Consider the following 6404-nt stretch of genomic DNA (forward strand, 5'->3'; position numbering starts at 1 on the left):
GAATAAAAGGAGTAAAGTGGCCAATCAGTGTTGTGTACACGTGTACGGAAGTGCATATAGCCTATCATATGGGCCATATGTGAGAGTCCCGTGCTGATCATGCGACTTGTTATTGGCTAGACTCCAAGTGCACGCGTTCCGGGTAAGGAACTTCTAGGAATCTGTTTACTCTTTACAAGAGTAAGAGAGTTCCGCTCGGCGCCATCTAGTGGCGCGGTCCGCGGTAGGGCATTGTCGCCCTCCACATGCACATGCCTAAGATCCTGATGAGTTAGAGAGCTGGGGAAACACGGTAATGAATCCCTGTATGTGCTTCTGTCTTTCACTCAACCTTGAGTGGATATGCATGCTCTATCATGAATAAAATAAACTGAAAAAAGAAAATGCAACAGAAATCTAAATTTGGAAAGTTTCTGCCTACTAGTGCTTCCATTCTTTCTTTATTGCTTTTAGGTTTTTGCCATAGGGCCCATATGTTCACTGGAGAGAGACAGAGAGAAGGAAAGGGAGAAATGGAGAATAGCCACACCACAATCCCTTCTCTTCTATTCTCTTGGAATTTTGAGTACATGCACACACATGTGCCCAGTATGATTTTTAAGCTGAAAGGTCCAAGACTCAACCCAGAACTAGCCCATGTTGGAATCCAGTGCCTTAACCACCACACCATCTGCTCGCAACAGTGTTTTACTTTTTGGCAGAGTCATTATTGAAAAATCCTGAGGCTGAATTGGTGGATACATGGGCCTCACCAAGAGTAAGCACAAACCACTAGCCAGAAGAGTGAAGTCATCTGAAATAATTCAGACTCTACTAAGGCACCACATGACTAAAGCCTCACTTGCCATCCATTCAACCAGAACAGAAACTACCCAGCTGAACTCACACCAGAGTGTAGACCCAAGGACCCTTGAACAAATAAATTGGTTAGTTTTTACAATACTTGGTTTGTTACTTACCCAGAAAATGCTAAACAATACATTTAAGCCCCAGCAATGTTTTTAACAATATCATAAGAAAGTCTTAAATACATGTCTGATACAATGAATAGAACTTCACAGCCATGTGTAAGACTTTTGAAAAACCTACAGAGCAATTTTGTGTACATTAGTAGATGAACTGTTAAGGTTTTTACATCCTGTAAGCCTTTGTACTTAAAAAGTACAAGGAGCAGATGGCCTAGCAGTTATGTCATTGGACTATCACATGGCTGACCACAGTCCGAGTACCAGGCATGGTATCTTAAAACTCACACTGTGTATATGTGCATGCATGCCCAAGATCTCAGGAGAAAGGAGGAGAAGGGACTGTGGTGTGACCATCCCCCCTAGGGAGAGATTTCTTACTTTCCCTCTCACTGTCTTGGTCTCTCTCTAACGTGCATATGTGTACTAAGGGAAAAACTCCTACACACAAAAAAATTTTTAATTAATAAACAAAACATAAGGATTTGTTACTCATACAAGAGTACTGCATTACATTTTATTTACATTTTAAAAATTGGTTTAAACTAAAAGTGTCTATAGTCTAATTTTCCTATTTTATATAATGTAAAATAGGCTCTTATGGGTCAGTGGGAAGCACTGTGGTTAAGGTAGTAGATCCCACACATGGCTGAGTATGTGGTTCAAGTCCCAGATCCAGTGACATGAAAACCATGCCAGGCACATGAGTTAGTGAGTGAATGTGTGTATATACCCAAAAATCACAGGAAAGAGGAGGAAAAAGGATTTCAGAATTGGCCATCCCCCAAGGTTGAGAGGATGGACGGAATTCTTTCTGGTGAGTCTGTGTGTCCTATAGCAAAAATACCTTCAAAAAACAGAAGAAATAAAAGCTCTTATACATTCTCTGCAGATTTTATCATCTTAATAAGACACTGCTGTTATTAAGTGGAAAAGTCTTTGAAACCACGTAAGTCACAAAATTTGTTGAGGGATAGGAAAGGTATTGCAAGTCATGTTTGTGTTAACCTCAATGTCACACAAGAAATTTTGAAAGTAAAAAAAAATAGTTCATTTGATTGAAATCTGGTAAAGAAAACAGATAACACTAGCCAAAATGTCAGAATGTCTAGCATCTACAAATAACCAGACTCTGAGAAAGACACATCTCAAATCTAATTTCTTCCCATTTTTCTTATAAGGCAGAAATACTTTGGCAAACCCTTCCTGAACTACTAGGAAAACCTATCAAGATAGAGGGTGCATCCGCTTTTCTCTACTTGCCAAAGTTGGTGACACATCAAGTTTAAGTGAGTTCAGAAACAGGAAACAATGACAACGAATTGAAAGAATGGATTCTATTTAGAGAGCACTGTAGACAGACACTCAGGAAAACAGGTTATAACTTCACACCAGGCCACACTCTGAGCTTTCTCCAATAAGTAACACTCTTAGGGCTTTGCCTATCCAAGTCAAACTCTCTATCCTATCTAAAGGTTGGTCCAAACCTCTGAGCAGCATCCAGTACTTCAGGAGAAGGTAGGATTGTCCAAATTTTGTCTCTAGGAAGAAAGATCAATAATTACTTTAAGTAAACTGACATTTTTTTTTCTTTTCCCAGGCTCTTCTGCCACTACTCTGACATTCTAATACACTATTCAGGCCACAGGAGTATTCTTTCAGGTAAGATTCCTACTTGTATAGTATAATTTTCTAACTTCCCAATACTTACTTTATTCCAAATAAAATGCTACCATTCATCAGTACTTCAAACTGCCTATCAGAAATTAGTGTCACTGGATTCTGAATTTGAACTCATATAAGATTATTTTTTTCCCCTTTAGGTTTTTTGCCATAGGGAGACTGTGCTTGCTACAGAGTGGCAGAAAGGAGGGAGGGGGATGAGAAAACACCCAGCAAGGATGATGGCCACACCACAATCCTTTCTCTTCCATTCTCCTCCTGGAATTACTGCCAGATCTTGGACTGAAGGAAAGGCTGCTGCTTTCTTCAGCCAAGTGGGAGTTCAAAACCTTAACCACTACACCACCTGATGGCCCCTAAAAGTTTTTAAAGTTATCCAGGAGTGGGCCAGCCAGTGGCATTGAGGATAGGCTGCTAGATCCACATGCAACTTTGTAGTTTGATTCCCAGATCCTCGCATTTTGAAACTCACACTGGGTGCATGTGTGTGCCCAAAATCCCAAGAGGAAAATGGAGAAGAAGGGATTTTGGCATGCCCACCCCCATGGGGGGTGATTTCTCCTTTCTCCTACCTATCCTGCCCATCTCTGTCTCTCTCAGGCAAGTACTTGTGCCCCATAGCAAAAATCTGAAAAGAAAAATGTAACTTACTCAGGAGTGCTAGGTAGGCCAAGAAATGCAGGAGGTGACCAGAGGTTTCATTCACTTTAAGACACCAAGACACCCCACAAATACAGCTGCCATAGGAACACTCTGTCTACAAAGACTCCACAGTTATTTCACTGGGAAAGGGGTGGGGGGTATTTCACTAGAACAGGCTAGTATTATAGATGAGTATACTTAATGAGATACAGAGTAGCATCCATGCTATGAAGTGCTAGGTGTTCAGATCCAAAACCTGGGCAGGTTCTTATATAAAGGCCACAAAGAATGATAAATGTGGACAAAAGGAGCGGATAGTAATCAAAGCTTATTAGAAAACAGTCAAAGCTTCCAGCTAAGCAAATGGGTATACTCAGGGTGTCAGAATGAATCCTGACAAAAATAAAATTAAAAAACAATGTGAAAAATAATTTTGTCTAAGGAGATAGAGAAAAAAAAAATACTTTTTAAAAAGCGATGCCAGCACAAGAGTTTCGTGTGACCAGGAGTCTAAAACTAATCATTGTCCCTGAGTTGGAAACTGTGCTCAGGACTACAGCCAGTTTGTCTATTTCTAGCCAGTCAGCAAGTGCTCATAAATTTTTTGAAATATGAAAGAAGGGTTTATTGTTCAAGGTCCTTCCCTCTGCTGCTCTCCAGACCAAGAGAGACTACACTTTTCATCTGTAATGTAGCAATGATACAGATAATGCTACTTTCAGCTGTCATTATCTTAAGCAGCCTGCAAGCAACTTTCTGTCAATGCAAGAAGCAGGAGGTAATAATTGATTTCTGCTTAGAGTTGTAAATGTATTTTTTATTAAAAGCTTGACTGTACTGACTTCATTTGTCTCCTACCCTCCATTCTGTGGACTCCTCACCCTATGTACCTAAACAGAGAGCTTACTCCTCTTTCATCAGGATCCTGTAGCAGAGATGGAAGCTGAACTCCTGGTTCTCTGACCCCCTGGCTCCTCAACCTGAAGCAGGAGAACCTCCATTTTGAACTCTATATTGGAAAGTTGCTTAGAACTTTTTGTGTAAACAATACTGATTAACATTCCTGCAGTCTTTTCTAAATAACCTGAAACCTCCTACCTTGAGAACATCCTTAGTGATAAGCTCCTTGCACCAAGCCATGAAGACCATTAAGATCCCATTGTGTTTAGGCAACAGACTGGAAAGTGCCCTTAGTAATTATTAACCTACCTGACCTGGTTTCTGTTATTGCTTTCCAATGTAATCCCCTCTCCCTTTCTTCCCCGCCCCTCCTCAATGGTTACTGTTCCCGCCAAATCAACGCAAATGTGCTTTTTGCCTTTACCTTTTTCACTACACTGGGGGCTGCGGGGTCTTTGAGGTACATGAGTGCTCCCGCAGTTGCTGGTAATAAAGACTCCTATAACTTGGCTATGACTGGATGTCCTCTCCTTTCTCGCTGATCAAAATATAACAAACTGACTCCGTGCCCAGCTTGGACTGGATCACCCCATTTCCAGAGCTTCTGGAGTCACCGTTGCACACCTGAATGTACACACCCACCGTCTGACAAAGCAGCTACTGAAAGCAAAGCCCACGTCACCTCTTTCCTCACCCCGGACCTGCACACCCCGACACTCCTGTCGCTCTCCCCACCCAGCCCGGATCAGGGGCTGCACCTTCCCTCAGGCGCCCCTCCTGCTCCACTGGACATCCTGCCACGTTTCTGCTCCCACCAAGGAAGAGGGACTCATCTCCCCTACTCGGGTCCTCGAAACCCGCAACCCTCGTCCTTCACACTCAGACTCACTGTCATGGACACCGTGTCCAGCAGAGCGCGGTCAGCAGGGTGGCAGGTTCTCCCCAGCGACCACGTGGAAGGAACTGAGCATCACAGGCGGAGAGGGAATCCGAAAAAGCCGCCCTTCTTGGCCTGTGCTGATGACGTCATCAGAGCAGAGACTACATTTCCCACAAGGCTCTGCGATCATGGATTTGGCACCAAAGTGAAGTTTCCTGTGTTTTCAGGTGGAGAGTCCTGTTACCAGGAGACCAGAACCTGTGGGGAGAGGAACAGTCTCTTATCCACGTGAGTGAGAGACAGGATCCTGGCTCTTTATTAAATCCTGGTTTTGACATTTCAGGGATAAGGGGGAAATATACTAGTGGGTTGCTTAGTCAAAGACACTAATAAGTAGCTTAATGGTTTTGTTGTCTGATATAGTTATTCCTGTTGTAGGACCACGGACTCTTTGGAGTGATGCAATCTAAAGCATGAAAAATAATGTATTTTAGTTTAATAAACAAATCATTACTATGGTAATTCTCTTGCACTCATTAAAATATGTTTACCCTCACCCACTAAGCTGATTTTTGAGTGTTAATGGGTATCACAGTTAGAAAACTATTCTAGTGTATATGTGAGATAAGATATCAGAATTATAGGATAAGTGTATTTCATATTCCAAGTCTGTTTACACTTCAAGTGTCCAATAATTAATTTCCTAAACACTCCCATGCTTTATCTAACAAATCTTTAATTATTTGGGGTGTGTCTGTGTGTGGGAGATGTACCTGACTTATCTACTCTTCCTCAATTTTGTCCACAAACCAGGCCAGGAGGGATTTTATATACATTTTGCTATCACTGAGTTTCTTTTCAAACAGAGTTTCTTTTAAACTGCTTATCTTATTTTATTTAACTATGATGATGATGATGACATGACGACGATTAATTTGACCAGAGACAGAGAGAGAGAATGAGAGAGAGAAAAGGCAAGCTGCTAAGTCTGGAACTCAAACCATGCTCAGCCATGTGGGAGTCCAGTGCCTTTAACCACCAGGTCACCTGCTGGCCACAAATGCCCATCCTGATTCATCAGGGTTAATGTTAGACTGGAGAGGTGAAATGAGGGGATGGTGTAAAAGTTGGTAAAGATTGGAAGTGGTGACTGGGGTGCAAGAGACATGATCTTATTCAAGACTTATGCTTGGTTTTTGTATTTTTGTGTTTTGTGTTATATGACCTGCCATGTTCAAATTCCTGTATCTTCTCTGACACTGTAAGTGTCTTTCAGTGACTCTGTTCTATAGAAACAAAAACCTTAGTCTTGATCCCACAATACTCTTTCATCT

The 6404-nt window shown here is 41.8% G+C and overlaps 1 long non-coding RNA gene across 2 annotated transcripts in view; it reads right to left on the reverse strand.

The window, feature by feature from the left end:
* LOC106736391 (uncharacterized) overlaps positions 1-5193 on the reverse strand; it is a 20054-nt gene extending 14861 nt beyond the window's left edge. For both annotated transcript variants that reach the window (XR_001371411.2, XR_003546777.1), the window contains exons 1-2: positions 5080-5193; positions 2453-2506 (exon numbers count right to left, since the gene is read on the reverse strand). This is a non-coding gene — a long non-coding RNA (uncharacterized LOC106736391). The remainder of the gene's footprint in view (positions 1-2452; positions 2507-5079) is intronic.
* Positions 5194-6404: the final 1211 nt, after the last annotated feature.

Source organism: Tupaia chinensis, unplaced genomic scaffold, assembly GCF_000334495.1.
Source record: "Tupaia chinensis unplaced genomic scaffold, TupChi_1.0 Scaffold139668_1, whole genome shotgun sequence".
Classification (NCBI taxonomy): Eukaryota; Metazoa; Chordata; class Mammalia; order Scandentia; family Tupaiidae; genus Tupaia; species Tupaia belangeri.